This window comes from Protopterus annectens, chromosome 9.part0 (genome assembly GCF_019279795.1).
Source record: "Protopterus annectens isolate FY-2018-M chromosome 9.part0, PAN1.0, whole genome shotgun sequence".
NCBI lineage: Eukaryota > Metazoa > Chordata > Ceratodontiformes > Protopteridae > Protopterus > Protopterus annectens.
In genome coordinates, this window is record NC_056743.1 from 798802112 (window position 1) to 798820162 (window position 18051).

The following is an 18051-nucleotide window of genomic DNA, read 5'->3' on the forward strand; positions in this document are numbered from 1 at the left end:
ATTACTTACCTTTTATGCCTGTTACTCATCCAATTTTAGAAGCATTTGGGTCATGACTTTCAATGGATCTAGTACAGTTTCTTACAGTAGAAAATCCTTTGATTACATCTTTTCAGGGGCAATCCAGAATACATAAGGATCAGTATAATCCACCCTTTAGGCCCGTAATAGCGGGCAGAGGGTGGCTTATGGAACCCTTCTCTTAGACACAGAGCTTGGAATGTGGCCGACTCAGAGCCGAGGGATCTGCTCCGAACCCGTGTGTAAGAACAAACGGCGAGATCGAATAACTTCACATTGGGAAGCTCTCTATAAAATGTGCTTTGGAAGCACGTGGATTACCTAGAAAATAGCTCCATACACACTCAGAATGATGTTTTGGCATGTATGCAGTGATTTATATATGAATTTATTTATTTGTGATATATTTATGCATTGTTTGCATGGTGGTTGATGACCTATGTTATTACTTTAGGCTTATGTAAATCATTTGCATTGTATATGTGGAGACCACAGTTTTTATCCCGTATCGATGGGGATGCTATTATGCTATCATGCTTATTGTTTCAATGTAAAATCATCACATGATGAATATATGGGAAATGTGTTATCTGCTTGCAATAGCCACAATATATTGATGTTAATTATTCTCTATATGTTAGTTCAGATATAATATTGCTGCTTTATTTGGAAAGGTGTTAAATTGCAAAATAGCTGTAGTTTCTGCTTATAGCAAATATAATGGGGTTGTTGGGCAGCCTGATTAGCACCCTGTTTAAGTGCATTAAGTGAGTTAGGTATTACAAATACTAAGGTGACTACTAACCTATCTTATAAATGAATTAAAAAATATACAAATATTCCTATAAACTATTAACAGTCTCACTTTAGAACCCATGTGCAGTAGATACAGTTAAGACTGCGGTGGTGGTGCTGCGGTAACCTTACAGTTATACGTTGCCCGTTCGATTCTCAGTTTAGAGCGTCTTCTGTGTGTAGACATGCGTGAATGGGCCTTCCTTCTTTGAAGGTTGTGCGTTAGACCCGGCAAGCCAGCACGTAAAAATCAACTGCCAATCATTAGCGGATCGGAGTTCCGCTGTGGCGACCCCTAACCGGGAAAAACCGAAAGACTTACCTATCAGTCGTGTAATTGATTTTAATTCTTGCTCCTAACAAATACATTGTGATTGTCATATTTTGAGTAGTGGGACAGCTGGTTAGCATTAATAAGTAATTATTATTATAACTGTAAGCTCCATTCTGGAATTTATTTACACATTAGTTATATAAGGGATTCTAGCTTTTGTTTTTGTAGACATATTGTGATTGTTAGTACACAGATGGAATAGCATTAATATGGAGTAGTTTTTTCCACCACTATTAATCTTATTCTGGCATTAATGTACAGTAGAAAATGCTATATCCCATCAGTTTTTTTTATGTCAAAAGCCGTATAATGGATATTGGTCTCTACTTTTAGTAGATGTACTGAGATAATTGGTACACTTTGAGTGGTGGGATAGCCAGGATAGCGTCAGCAAATAGTGTCTATGGCTATATATATTTTTCTTAATTTGTACAATATCGGCATGCTACTATGGACAGGTATTTAGTTATACAATTTAATTTCAGTCCCTGTTTCTAGCAGACACACTGTGTCTGTTGCCATATGTTGAGTGTTGTGGTAATCTGAATCACATCCATTCATACATAATATGCAATCTTGGAGTCAGATATTATAACTGATAAGACTATAAACTGGGATTTATAAATGGATCGGAGGATCCGGTTTTATTTAACTGTAATAGCTCCATTTTAGCGGCAGTTGTCACTGTTGTTTGAGAACTCGTCTTTTGTTTTTTCAGGAGTTAGCGAAGACTGTGGGTATAAGATGAATAACATAGCTTTTATTCTATTTTGGACACAAAGTTTACGTTGATGTGTTGTGTTTATATACTTTTGGGCAATGTTGGATTGCTCAGTGAAATCCTATTGTACATAAAGGTTCTGTATTTAATTTATTAGAAAGGAGAACTGTGACTTTAAATAATTCGACTTGTATAGCTGACGTCATCCACCCTGTGTGCACAAGCAGTTAGTCAACAATGAATAGACCAGGCTTCCGAAATAATCAAGTGTTGTATGTGAGTGTAATACGCTATCTTGGAGTCAGATATTTTAACCAATATGACTATAAAATTAGGTTTTATAAGTGGATCTGAGGATTTGGCTTTATTTAGTCTTAATAGCTGCACGTTAGAGGTAGTTGTCAGTATGGTTTGAGAATTTGTCTTTGGCTATTTAGGAGCTAGCAAAGACCTCAAGACAAATAACATAGTTTTCATCTTCTTTCTAAATATGAAGTGTATGTTGATGTACTATGCTTTTATAATTTGTGGCCATTGTTGGACTGCTAAGTGAAAGTTTAATGTACACAAAAGTTTTGTGTTTAATTTGTTAGAAAGGTGAAATGTGATTTTAAAGGGCCCAATTTATATAGCTGACGTCATCCATTTTGCGTGCATACGCACAGTCAGTTATCAATGAATCAGGTGTTTTAAATAATCAAGCTTTTTATGTGAGTATTTAACTGCATTGTATTGCTTTTGTTAGTTTGTTAATGGTCTGAAGAAGCCACATTTGTGGTGAAAATAAAACATTCTTTATATATTTTACTGAATAGTATTTGGAGTTGTGCTTCACTTTACTGTTGCTTTTACTTACCCTGCTGCTTGCTGGTCACAACGGTATTGGTTTACCTGCTGGGTATTACTTTACTTTCTCTTGCATTATTCTATATATCCTGAATAACTAATGATGCTAATTAGCATGCATCTCAACTTCTGTGCTCAAGAATCCGGGACAAAGCATAAGATAATGCTGGACAAAAGCCCAAAATCAAGGATTGATTTTAAATGTTACTCTAATTCATTTACAAAGTTAATAGAGCAACATCCTTTTTCAGAACAGTAAGAAGTATGAGACTATTCTCTGGCATTATTGGTTGACTGTAATCCGTTAGGTTTTTAGCAGAACATCAAAACTTTTATGAGTGACTGGGCAAAAATATGAGGCAAGAGAGAGATAGTTGAGAGCTATGCTGATTTTAGATACCTTAGTAAATTATTTGAACTTTTGTACATTGCTGACTTCTGCATGATGTTAAAAACCTGCATAGCATATGAGTTTTTGACTGTATCCTGCCCTGCAGGCTGTGTTTTGCTAATCTGATAGGTTTCAGTCTCTGCTTATGAAAAATAAGTTGCATTCAGATCAAAGGCATGTAAGTAATGTGCTGCAGTCAGATAGGGGAATTGTGACATATTGAAAAATCTGACCTAGAGGTATGCTGTCAGGCATAAAAGGACATTATACCATGCTTGGTTGGCCTTTCAGCAGATATAGAGCTGATTTTTTTGTCAAATAAACTTCACAGTGTTCCCATCTTGCTTCCAGATGACAGGGATGCTCTCTTTTTGGAGTCTGAATTGGGGCTTGTATGACTGGTGCTGCAGGACATTCCCCAGGTCGTCATTCATATTTTCTTATGACTATTTAACTTTTCTTAATCTGCAAAGAACCTCCCATCATCATTTGAATGTTGCTTTAATTGTAGTCATTCTCACACAAAGTTAAGAACCTACCCTCACAGATAGTTATAGTTGTATTTTTGTTCTAAATATTTATTATAAACTTTATATGTTCTTGTAAGCTGACAGGTTGAATAGAAACCTAGCGTACTGATTCATGAGGACTAAACTGCATTTATACAGAGAGTTGTATTAAGGATAATGTTACATGTTTAGTATTGGCCTCTTTTGAGTGTCTGAACATCAGGTTGCCATGCTGAGTATAGGCACTCTGAAGTCATTTATTATTCCAGGTTTTGGCAAGACCTACAGAAATGTATGAGAAAAATAATCGCATCCTTGTCTGCTTGCAGTAGTACTTGTGTCAAAATATGTTTCTGTATCCAGTAGTGTAAGTAGGGCAGGGTGAACTAGGCAGTTGGCCCCGGGTGATTTGTCCATGGTGCAATTTACTGACATAAAATAAAAAATACATGTAGTTTTTCAATCAAATACTTTTTTTCCCTTTAAGGGAAATGGAATGTGTATGCCCTAAAAGGATGTCCGAGATGCTACTGTGTGCCTCCCTCCCCTGCTTACATCATCTTGCTTGGACACTGCCCCCAAAAGGCCCATAGTTGGCTATGCAGGTAGATGATGATGCCATGATCAAGAAAGATAGTGTCTTTGGCTATGTCATCGGTGCCCACGGGGAGCTGAGGGATGTAGTGTTTTTCTAAATTGCTTACTGTGGGTGCAGCTGGTGTGTGGGAAGAGATACTAGGAGAGAAAAAAAGACCAAGTTTCTCAATTAAGTAGGATTACTTAGTACTATGCTTCTTATGCATACTTAGACAAAATGCTGAAGGGATTGTTTGGGGGGACATTTCATTTTGGGATTGTTTTGGGGGGGACATTTCATTTTGGTGCTTGTGCAAACTTGCACAGACTGCTGAAGGGGTTGTCGGGGAAACATTTTATTTTTGTGCTTGTACATACATGGACAAATTGCTGAAAGGATTTTTGGGGGAAATGTTTCATTTTGGTGCTTGTGCATACGTGGACAAACCACTGATGGGATCTTTGGGGGAAAAGTTTCATTTTGGTGTCATTTGGTGCTTGTCCATATGTGGACAAACTGCTGAAGGAGTCATTGGGGGAAATGTTTCATTTTGGTGCTTTGTTCATACATGGACAAACTACTGAAGGGATCTTTGGGAAAAATATTTCATTTTGGTGTCATTTGAGTGGTTGTGCAAACTTGGATAAACTGCTGAAAGGAGTTATTAGAGGAAATGTTAATTTTGGTCTCATTTGAGTGCTTGTGCATACATGGACAAACTACTGAAGGGATTGCCAGGACATTTAGAGAAAAAAATGAAATCAATACAGCACAATCAAATATAATTTAATGTATATTTTTCTTGATTGTTAAAACAAGGACATATATTTACTCAGAAGATTAAACCCCTTGATGAGCAGGCTCACTGAAATTTAAATGTTTTTACAAGGGGAGCAGGCTCCCCTGCCTCCCCAGTGTTGGGATGAGCCATCCACACCCTCCACATTTATATTACTAGTCTCTTCATGGTCATTGGGCGGCCACGGTGGTGCAGCGGTTAGCGTTGCTGCCTCAGCAAGAGGTTCTCCGGTTTGATCCTCGACTGGGGTGTCTTCTGTGCGGAGTCTGCATGTCCTCCCTGTGGTCTTGTGGGTTTCCTCCGGGTGCTCCGTTTTCCTCCCACATCCCAAAGACGTGCTGTAGGTGGATTGGACACTCTAAATTGGCCCTAGGTGTGAGTGTGTGTGCCTTCTGTGGAAGGTTGGGCGCCGGGCTGGCAACTCGACACCGTAAAAACTCCACTGCCAATCATGAGCGGACAGATGATCCGCTGTGGCGACCCCTAACTGGGAAAAAGCTGAAAGAAGAAGTCTGTTCATGATCATTGAAAAAAGCAACATATGTCTCTATTTCTCATGAAAGCAGCTTCAGGGGGCAGTCTGGGCAAAATCTAAAATAATGGGGTCAAAGTACCAAAAATAAGGACAGGTTTTAAATATAACTCTTTTAAAGTTTAAACTTAGAAAGTTGCTAGAGTAACACGATTTGTGTTAGTATTTTCTGAAGGAAATGAAATCTGAAACGCACATGTGTATTATTATTTCATAAATTCAGTCCTCGCTGATTTGTCAGAAACCCACAAATTTTATGAGATGAAAATCTGAATATTCTGCAAAAATCTAGAAAGTTGAGAGTTATGGCCAGAGGCCAGGGCTAAGTATTCAGCACATGTTGTTTAATACTCTGAAAGGCTGTTTGCTGCCTAGTTGAACTAAGGAGAAAAATCAATAAAAAATAAGGCCTCTCTGTACTCTGCATTCTTGAGGATTCCCTTCAAATACATTGAAATAGTCACAATTGCTGCAAATTTGCAGAATAACAAATTGTACTTCCCAAAGTCTTATACTGTATGTCTGAGCCAGAGATTTGTGTAGGGCTTTGGAAACCTTGTTTTTCCTTTGGCATTTAAGCTTCTGTGTTATGCTATTAGGTTAAAGTATATATAGGGTTGATTTTTAAATGAAGTTTGTCTGAAGAAGGAAAGCTGTTTGGTTTTCATAAATTTGGTCAAGTAGTTAAAGCAGTTTGGTGTTTGCTCCTTCGCTTTTTGTATTGAAGCTTCTGTACTATAAGATAGGATAGGTATAGGTAATGCCATATACAAATAGTTATCTTATTTTATATTTAGGATTATTACTGGGTTTTATAAAATGTGTCTTATAATTAAAATGAAGCTAATTTTAGCTCAGACACTTCCTTTAATGATGACTATCATGCAAATTGGCTATATACCTATTGTGGATTGCTTTGTGCAGTAACAAGAGTAGTGTGTGTGTGTGTGTGTGTGTGTGTGTGTGTGTGTGTGTGTGTGTGTGTGTGTGTGTGTTCATAGGTTAGTACTTGGCTATCTGTCCTTGTGGGCTAGCTTAAACCTAGCCAGATTTCCCATCCCAAAGGTAAAACTCAAACCCTGTACCTTGTTCGTATAAGATAAATTTAGTATAACTCATAGTATCACAACTTAATCCAAGGGACTATTTTTTTCATTTTATTTCCTAATAACTTTTGATTTCTTCTGTTGCTTACTTGCTTACACTTTGCATTTATCTTTATTTGTTATGTTTGGGGATCATTTTATAACTGAAACAAGGCACTCAGAGGTACCACCTATAGTGTCTAGTAGAGCATACCCCTGTTGTTATACAGTAACACACTTAGTGTAAGGGTCTGGTTCCTTGTTATGCCCCTGGGACATGTTGTTAGCAGACAATAAATCACACATTACTGTGGTGATGATGCATTGTTCACTGAACTAGCATTAAGTATTAAATTGTTGTGTTACAAGGAGCTGTCCGTATGATGTAAGCTTCAGGTACAAATTGTCGCACTGTACACGAATCTTTTTGTGCCGTATACACATACACACACACACATATATATATGTATAAGCTGCTTCTCACTTGGGTCATGATTTTTCTGTCTGTGCCACACTGTAGTTAGTTCATGTTTTTCTGTGTTGCAGTTCACACTTGCCAAACTGTTAATAGTATAATTTGTTATACTGCTGTTGACATTTGGACTGTACCTTTAAGAGATGTGGATCGTGCTGAATTCTGTTTTACTTTTAATATCTCTGTGGTTTCTTAATTTCTAAAGCTGTGTGTGTTATGTTGTGTTTGGTTATATATTGCATATATGATTAACTCTGAAAATGTGTTCAACTTTCAGTGAAGCTTCCTGTTTGGACATGCTTTTGAGTGTCTTGATCCTTTATGTTTTTGTGAAAAGTTTTTTTTGTAGGTGAGGGTGCAAATCAGGGATTGCCTATATGTCAAGGGCAGTTTCACTTCAGGGGCAGGATGAAGCAGTGGTACTTGTTGTTTTTCTCTCTCTCTCCATATTTTTTTTGCAATGATTAACTGTCAGAACGTCTCGTGGATTAGACGCATTCATTTCTTTTACTGGATGAGAGTTGACTGAGAAGAGTCATTAGTGGTCTCAAACTTTTATTTTCTACCCTTTTCTCTTTATGCACACTATCAATGAGTTACACAAAGGGCATCCCCTTACTTTTGGAAAGTGGGTTTCCTCCAACTATCACTGGCCCCCTCCCCCCACAGCACAAGCCATTGTACCTCCAATCGTCACCAGGAAGTTTTCACTGCACTGTGTGCCTATAAGTGAGTGCTAACCCCCTTTCCCGCTAGATAGGCAAGTGGGCCATGCTTCTTCACTCTTCCTCCTCATCTCTGCCTAGCTTCCCCAATGGTGGGGCAGCTAATTGATCCCTTTGCACCATAGAACCAGTCAGACATTGGCTGTTTGGCTTGGGTACTGACCCTTTAATTTCTAGTTTTGAAGAGACATTCAAATGAGATGGGAGAAAATGGTGTAGTTCAGTCTGATAGCTCATTATTATTGTCTACAGATTATATTTGCATGATTCTGTTAGATCCATTACACATACTTCTTGATGTTATAACTGTTTTGTTCATTTTTTTGGAACGGTTTCTAATTGCAGAATCAATTGCCAGTTTCATAAAATGTTTAGGAACATATGCAGTTCTCATAATTAAAGAAATAAGAGACCTACATAAGGCAAGCCTCATTCTTAAAAGACAGGTATATGTTCAGGAATGATCCATAATATGGTTCCTACCTGACCAGAGCCTGGTTTACCTAAAACAGTTTTGTTGTCCAGACTTCTGTTTTCCATGGTGACATTAATATTTTTGCAGAGTAATGGTAACAAAGTCCGCCTCATGCTGGCTGCACATTATAATGTAAGCTGCTGTGTAGTTAAAAGGGAAGCAACACGTTGGGTTACTGAGATGAATGAATGGGAAAAGAATTCTACAACTAAGATGGAGTGGCAATTTTAGTGAGTTTGTTTGATAAGTTTAGAAGATATATGCATGTCTATGACATTATTAGTAAAAAAAAAAAAAAAATATTCTCCTGAGAGATATATGGACAGTTGTGAACCTGAGAGTTTTTATTGTTATTATCACAATGTCATGGGTTTAACAGATTTGATTGGTATATATGACACTACCAATCTACCAAGCTGGAGGGAGCATGGTTTATGTAGACTGTCTCACCTGCAAGATGGAAGTTAGTGATATCCTTTTACAAAAGAGCAGTAACTGTGTTATCTCCCCTTTGCTGCCTAGGCTATGCTTCTTGGATAACATATTACCTTAAACCAGAATTCCACTGGGGGATATTAGTTAGCCCCTAGAATAGTCAATGTTTGGATGCAGGTTTTGGCTTGGCAAAAGGAAGTTTCCTGCTTTTTAGTGTGGTACTACAAATTATTTGGGGACCATGCCAGTGGGGCCCCACCTTTTTTTAAGTTATGTGGCCTATGTTTCACCTTCAGAGTTGTCTCATTTTGATATAGTGATGCTGTAATATTCCATGCATTCGTAATATCCTTCCTTGATATTCATTTGTTTGGATGGAGAATATTACATTCCTCAGTCTAAACCCTTGAGTATATTAATAGGATTTTGTCCCAGTCTTCTAATAGATGTTTGAGTTGTCCTAAACCTTCAGTTTGTTTCTGGCAAAGAATCCTTGGCTAGTTGACTTTTGGGGTAAAGTCCAAATGGCATGTCATCTGCTATGGAGTCTGGAGGTTTCCTTGTCTACTTTGGTTAGGGCACTTTAACCAAACGATCGCCTTCTCTCAAGTTTCCTTATTCTTTATAGAGTTACCGTTGCCAGGAAATGTTCTAGAAGCAAATGGATCCCCTTGAAGTGGGCAAAGTTTATTGTACAGATGCTTTTGAATGAAGATTGTGGAATAATCTTCAGATAAATGCAGAACAAGGAGGCCACAGCAGTATAGATATATTTATACGTTTACTCTGTTGATAATCCTGCAAGTGGAATGGCACAGTTTTGAGGTATATAATATCTGTCGCAATTTACTGGGCTGGATAGCATAGGTGGGGATATATTGTCTGATAAGTGAAATGCCAAATGTTGCTGAATGCTGTGGTTGTCATACTGTTGATTGAAATTCCATCACCCCATTAAATGTGGCTCAGTTATCACAATCTGAATGCAATAAAATAGCGAACAAAAATAATTTTAAAGCTCAGTTTTCTTAATTTGTTAACTGAATTAGAGAACTGATCCATATGGACTCTTTTATCCACAAATTAGAAATGCAGTATATATGGACCGTTTGAGTAGCTAGTCAGTCAGTATAGTTTTAGGGAAGAAACTACAGCATTTATTGCAAGCTGGACAGAAGGAAAACATTCAAAGCACACAGAGACGGCAACAGAATGCCAGCTGTATGTCTGTGGGGTGTAAAACTTAAACACTGAACCCCTGTGCCACCTAGAGCATCGGTGCTCTTTTTTGCAGGCTAACTTTCAAAATTACTAGCATTTGTGAAATTCAAAAGTCACACTAAGAAACTGTTTTGCTAGTTTTCATTACTATCTTTTCAGTATATGAAAGGAAATGCATTATTTGCACACCTGGAAAAAAAATGTATCCTTTGAGAATATAATTCCAGGATAAAAAAATACAAACAGTATTCAAAGTGCATATAAGGGGACATGAAGTTAATATTACATGAATTTATATGACATCAAGGGATGGGTCTGCATCTTGGGATATCATGAATTTAAAGTAATTTTCAAAAATTTCCCATCACTTTTTCAACGGTCTGGGGTGGTTGAAACACAAGAGACCTCACTAAATGTAGCTTCAACAAGGCCACATAGATGAAAACCACCAAAACTGAAGACCATTTAACAAGTAAAATATTCAATGATGATGCAAAAAACACAAGTTGAAGCACAACTTCAAACACTAAGCATATGCCTGTGGAAGGTACAGCAGACCTACACACTAACCTATACATTAATTCTAACCCAACCTCCACATCTAAACCTAACCCTATCCCTAAGCCTAACTCTAACATTCTCCCTAACCCAAAATCTAAATTTAAATCTGACCCTAAATGCAGTCTAATCACAGACCAGATTTCAACACTGACTATAAAGGCAGTGATGTCTGCATTCAGCTAAGCGACCCTTCCTACTATGTGACATCTGACCTAAATGAATTTGAATAGATGTTCTTGCTGAAGTTGCATTTGGTTTTATGCCCATTGATCTGCTGCCTATCCCCTTTACTGAAGGCTATAGTAGTGAGAGCTTTAGCAGGTGTATGGTCAGGTAAAGCACTGGAGAACCCATTTCTAACATGATCTGGTCTGTGATTAGACTGCATTATAGAGTACAACACCCCTTTTGGTATGTACCTCACAAGACATCTACAACAACTGGAAAGACCACAGAAATACCTCACAAAGAGGATTACTGGCCTCAAACAGATGCCCTATGCAGACAGTCTCAAAAAACTACAGCTTTACTCCATCGCATATCGCCTACTCAGGGGCGATCTCTGCCTAACATACAAAGCTATGTCAAACCCAGAGCTGCTGGACATGCTCCACTTAAAGAAATCCCAATCCCTCCGAGCTACATGCTCTAGGGACCTAAACCTTGTCACCACAATAAACAGAATATGCTGGAGGGACAGATTCCTGTCCCAGAGACATCCCATACTCTGGAACAGACTACCTATCTATGTCAAACAGAGCTCCTCATTAGCACTCTTCAAGAAAAATCTTGATGATTGGATGGGAAATGGGAAATTCACCCCGGGGATCACTTCTGTGGCTCTGCTCGACAGGGGCATAGGAAAATAATTTTCTTGGGTGGTGAAAGCCAGGGTACATTTTTTTGGCTAGGCTTGTATGGGCCCTAGGGCCGATAGCCTAGTACCTACCTATGAACCTATGATGAAAAGGTGTAATGAATCTTAACAAATGAATAATGTCTGTTCATGACACTGCAGCTAATAAATTTATCTTCATTTGGTTGAGTGACTTTTACTTTGGTAGACCTCTCTACCTTAAATGAAAATTTAATTTCTGAGACTGTACGTTTTAATATATTTACCCACTTTCAAAGCTCAACAACCAGAGATGAACTTCCTTCCTGGCATTTAAACACACAGCAGAAAATAATATTCTCTTTTACTAGAAGTATCAGAATGAGAGTAATTCAGGAGTCCCGAATCTTCAGTCACATTCAGAGACTGATGGGAAATGGTGGAAAATAGACAAATGTGACTGTTTTGTTTAGGAAAGAGGTTTACTGTGTCCTACAGCCTTCAAATACCTGAAAGCCAAGCATTTCATGGGGCAACTAGGAGTTCAGCTTCTGGATTGTTAGACAAGTTTAAAAGTTTTTGTAGTACTGATAGTTTTATCTATTATACGTGGTGCTAGCTTGCCAATCTCTTGCAAAGCCATGCCTATACACAACCATTCAGCGACATAAGCAGCTTACTGACATAGCGCTACTGACTTCAAACACAGGGCAGCAGATACTGTATGCTCTTACTTATGAACTGTGGGTAATATACTGGAATTAACAATTACTTGATATCTACCACCCAAAAAGGTCAGTAGGCAAACTACTCTACAAACACTCTCTTGCCCATGCGTGGAACAAACTTCCCCTTGACTTGTGTTCAATCTCCTACACCTCACACTTTAAAAATGAACTAAAAGCTTATTTTCTCAATTCCAGAACCTGCCCTTGCCATGACCCTACATAGTCTTCCTTCCCTTTATGTACCTTCAAAAGGACCATACTTAGTACCTCATTACACCTCTCTCTCCAATGTGTGTACTATGCATTTGCACAATTTTATACAAACAAAAAATGTTCATTGTTGACCTATTGAACTATAACAATGTAAAATTGTTACTTAGCTTCTTTTTAATGCAACTTTAACTTTATGCATGTATCCCAACATATGTGAATCAATTTGCTATAACTGCTATTATATCAATATTGTTTAAAATTGTATTACTGGAGCTTTTCTCCTCGGGTCTCCACTGAAAATGGGCCACAAGCCCAGTTAACAAATGTCAATAAATAAAAATAAATAAATATAAGAGTAAAGAAAAGGTCAATACCACATAGTTCTAAGTCTGGGATTCAGTTCTGATCCACATTTGGTGTTGGTGTGGGTTTTGTACATTCTCCATTTTCTGGAAGGTTTTCTCAAGGTCCTAAGTTTTCTACTTCCTCCCAAAAATATGCTGTGTAATTGACGATTTTAAAATTCCCATACATTTAGTGTTTGTCCTTTCTGTTGAGGTAAAGGCTGAAAAATGCCTTACAATATCAACACATGTTGCTGGTTAACAAGTTACTGCACAGATAATTATTGCATTGTAATGATATAGGCATTAATGATCAAACTACATTTCTAGTTAAGTTATTATTAACTGTTGCTCATTTGTAGGTTGTTGCATGAATAATTATCACACATTAAAGGTACTGGCTATAATGCTGAAGCCACATTTCCATTTAATAAATAATTAGCATGTAGTAATAGTATCACTTTGGCTGGCAAATTTTTGAACAAGAGTTTGCACTGCTAGAAAAACAATGCTGTTAATTCCAGTATAGTGATGTGTAATAACATGCCCTTGTTTTTTTCAGATTCTGTCACGCTTCATTTTTGCTCCAGTGAACCCTCATCTTAGAAGAGAAGCATTTGGAGTGCCAACCAGAAGTTCTAAAGAAAGGAAAAACAAAACTTTAGCAAGACCTTTCGCAAGACTTTTCTGCTAAAGAATTTAATGCAAAGATTTTCCTCACTGTTTATAATTGTCAATACTGATGTCATTGGGCCTAAAGGTGGAAATGTTTGTCTCATACACAGTACTGCATTAGGTATAATTGGGGAAACTGTCAAAATGTTATTGTCCATAGCTCATACACAGTACTGCATTAGGTATAATTAGGGAAACTGTCAAAATGTGATTGTCCATAGCAATACTTTCGATGGTCTTGAAGTTCTCACATGGGAATACTATCTTTTGTCATGTAACATTTAGTTCACATTTGAAGATTTGGATTTCTGATGCTTCATTGTATTGGGTGCTTGTCACAGGTGCTGTATAGGTTGGTTATTTATGACTCTGATGTCCTAAAAGGAAAATGTGATTTTTTTTGTTTTGTTTTGTTATATTTACTTTTATCTTTTCTCCAAGTCTCTGATCTTAAAGGCAGTGTATTTAGTGTTCAGTGGTGTGGGGGCAAAGCCCCCAGGTTGGGGATGGGTTCATGGTTTGCATTCACTCCTACAAAAAACACTGATATTTAACCAATCTAAGATGTTTGGCTTTGCAGCAATATGTGCATGCATTATTATGAAGTTTAGGTGCTTCATTTATGATATTTGATTAGGTAAGACTGTCCATTTCATTATGAATCCCCTGCATAATTCATTTTAGTGATTGTGTCATATTATGTACTCCCTTAGGTGGCAAGAAAATCTTGGCTACATGAGTGTGAACGTATGAATTTTAGTTCCTGAATGGACTGAAAATTAGATATTTCTGTCTTTATTAGAAAGTATAAGGATTTGAAGGATTTGTGATATTTTAAAGGTGCGAAGGGTATCTGAGAGAGTGGACCACTACAAGTCAGTCTTTCAATCTAAGGAACTAGTAACATACTGCTGGTAGAGAAACCCAATTACCACAACTAAAACACATAACCATGGGAGCTACTAGGGTAGAAGCATAATTAAAAACATAGAAGGCAAACATCTGTTATGTGGACCAGCAGAACAAAGCGCCCAGTCTAGGCCCAGAGCAGACATAATTAACACAAGTGTGACCCTGCGTACATCTTTAAAACTTGTTTGTGTGAGGCTACCTCTTCCATTTCAGTTGTTCCTAGTTAAGTCAGCCCTTCTGGCCTACAGGAAATGGTATCCCCAGTCACCTCTTACAAAGTCTGCCTTTCTGAACTTAGTGTTTCTAGGTCGCAGTGCTTTTTAAGGTGGTAAAATCCATCCTTGTTTTACGCAATGTAAATTAGACATGTGACGGGTATGAGACAGCAGGACAGGGCTTTAAATGAGTAGATATGAAGGCTGTTCTAACCGTGCTTGTGTGCATAGTGACTTTATATTTATTTCAGTTTAAACAGAAGCCGTTGTTGGTCAGTAACAATGGAGATAGATCAGATGGAGTGTGAGTCATGATGTGTAATGTCTTTTTCATTTAGTTATTGAATTCAATTAATTTTCAACAGTAATAGGATATCCAGAGATGTTTACTTTTCATGATAAATTAACAGGCTAAATGACCAAGACTTTCAGTGTTTATCTTTCCAGCTTGTGTGTCTTTAGCAGAACTAATAAAGTTTAGTTTTTTTATAAGATTAAGATTATACATAAGGATAGCATAAAACCAGTGGCTTCCTCCCTGATGGTGCTTTGGCTGATATATAGTACTGTTAAGTAGCCACTGCTGCAGAAATATGTGCTCTGGTAAGATATGGTGCTGTTATAGGTAGAAAATACCACTTGTAATTAATTGTGACATATTGCATTTAAAGCGAGATGCATTCTTCCTTGTGACTGTATCTAATTAGTTAGTAGCATTTATGGTACCCAGTATTGAGATTAAAAAAAATAAATGAATAAAAGCTTATTCCAATCTGTGTGATTGACTTGCGTGTTGTTTCCTAGTTTTGATCATTTGTGACCACTGAGATAAGTTACTGGTGACTATCAGTGACTTTATATAGTGGAAGAATTACTTTGTTCATCATTATATAGAAACTGTAAAAGGTCACTGATATATAAAATTTACCCATATCGTATGATTTTTTTTTAAACTTTTGATGTAATGACCACCAAATAATGACATATTCCCGATATGACCTACATCCCAAGCAGAGGTCATATACTCACACTTAATGAAAACTGAGTGTAATGTAACTTGGCACATTCTAAGGGCCATGCGTGCTATTATTAAAATATTTTCTACAATAAATCTGGATATATATTTATAAACTGATGCCAAGTTTTTCTGTTAGGTGGACCTATAATACAACAGCTGTACATTGCATTTCACAGTGTCAGTTTACAGCAATGTTTCAACCTGCTGTTCTCAGAACCAGAGACTGCCCCTTCATCAGCTGTACCAGTAATAATTAACAAGTGATCAATTAATGCCCTGGCCTTTACACATAGCCCACTGCTCAAAATGATTGCCAGTTTCTGTGTACATTTCTGATGCTTCATTGTGAGGAAACTGAAAAAGATAATAACAATGGTAATGGATAATAACAATGGTAATGGATTCTGACCTGATGCTATTCAGAAGTAACCATATAATTGATCTTAGCTTTCAAGCAATGCATGCATGTATATATATATATATATACATATACTCAGCCCGTGGATACAATAGTGTTATTCTAACACATATACTCTACCCCAACAAACCACATCAACAATTGTTTCACATTGATAATATAATTTTCTGTTACTTTCACATATATCCAGCTTCCCCAAAATATTAATTTTCTATGTATGCATGATGACTGATTGTGAATAAAGTAAAAGACATAATGGTCATTGTAATGTATTTTGGCTTTGCAGTTTACAGACACATACATTGCTGTACTGAAAAGTCATATCAGTCAATCAGTATTCAGCATTGGTCATGTAAATGCCTTTTGTTTCTACATACAGCTTGCATCATCTTTCCCCTGTAAAAAATAGCTCTCTCTCATCTTCTCTTACTCTTCTCAGTCACATATGCACTTCAGCCATGCCAACATGCTATATCAATGATTGTGTCACTGTTATTACATTTCTCTTTCCTTTCAAACATAGACCGATCCCCAAAGTACAGTTTTGATGAGCACTTCTAACACATAGCTGTGAGGAAATTGAAGAAAATAATGTCAACAATCATGTTTTTCAACTTGCTGCTGTCACTCACTGACACCCATCATTGAGATCACAGTCATAAGTAAAAATGTTATTGGATTACTGCCGTGGGCACCGCCATATATATATATATATATATATATATATATATATATATATATATATATATATATATATATACCAGGTAACTACTAAGATCAATTGATCAGGGCAATCAATTTCAAATGATTGCTTTATATAGTCATTGAACACAGTCTGGCACTGTTTCTATGTGAAAGAGTAGAAGTGAGAAGTCATGTTAATAAACTGCATAATGTCTCACTTCTGTGGTCAAACTTCCATGCATTTCAGTGGATGCTCTGGAGTAATTATTTCATCAGTACAATTATTGTACAGTTGAAACATGCATACAGTCATAAATTGTACACACAAAGGCACACAGCATGAATGTTTGAACAGTAATTCAGCCATTGCAGATCAGAATCAAATAACTAATGCTTCTAATGTTCAGATTCATGTACTGAGTACTTTAAAAGCATGTATTAATAATAATAATAATAATAATAATAATAATAATAATTAAGTAAAATAGCAAGAAATGAGTTTCTGTGATTAATAACTTCACAACAGATAGAGAAACACAAGTCCACATGTGCTAAACATATGTTATAAAGTACTGTTCGCTTTTTGCAGAAATACTCTGATTTCCTGGATGGCTTGGATTGTCTGTAAGCTATATTGTATTAAGATTTCCCCTGTGGCAATACTAGTGATTGATGTTCCAGGAAGAGTTCCAGTTGTACTAGCATACAGAAATGGATGATGATTAAAGCACATGGAAGTTATGAGAGTCATAAATGGGTTAACTGTACGGCAGCATTTGTGAAACAAAAAATAAGGATATTTAAAGACATGTATAGATCATTGAGACCTAAGCAAGTAGACAAGAAAGTAGTAGCAACCATGCTTAATTGTAAATTCTTTTTCTCTACGTAATACTAGCAAATATTTCTGACAAATTAAACTAGACAGATGACGCTAGTGCCCAGATGCACATTTAGTAGACTTCTTGAAACATGCAGATTGCTAAATTACTATTTGAAATCTTCTCAGATCCAAACATGTTCCACAGGTTTGTAGCAAGCATAGCTGAAGGACTAGATAGTACAATCTCCTTATTGATAATATTGTAGTCTTGGACAATGCAAAGTAGGAACATGATCTACATCTAATACAACTACTGGGTAGTATAATGCAGAAGGGCTTAAAACTAAAAACAAGTACAAAATCTGCATGACCTCTCAAGTACATGGAGAATAGTTTGTCTTCAAAAAGGCTTAAATGAGATGCAGACAAAGTTAAAGCAGATGCAGATATGCACATGCCTCATGATAAATGATGTGTTATACATTTTGTAAGCATGGTGATGTAGTACACAAAGTATGATGCAGCATGGAATTGGTCAACTTCTTGCCTACAGTGTGGAACTGTAAGACGTTTTGTCCTCTTTAGAAAGTTTGATTATGGAATTCAGTACTCATGTCTAATACTGAAAGTCATAAACAAGGAGTCAAATTATTGCTGTAGTGTTCATTTTTAATTGGTTAGTGG

The 18051-nt window shown here is 36.9% G+C and overlaps 1 long non-coding RNA gene across 1 annotated transcript; it reads left to right on the top strand.

Annotated features, from left to right (window-relative positions):
* The first annotated feature begins 1905 nt into the window (after window positions 1-1905).
* On the top strand, window positions 1906-15196 carry LOC122811538. Its single transcript, XR_006366268.1, has 2 exons — window positions 1906-2147; window positions 13185-15196. It is a non-coding gene; the product is annotated as an uncharacterized LOC122811538 (long non-coding RNA).
* The last annotated feature ends 2855 nt before the right edge of the window (window positions 15197-18051 follow it).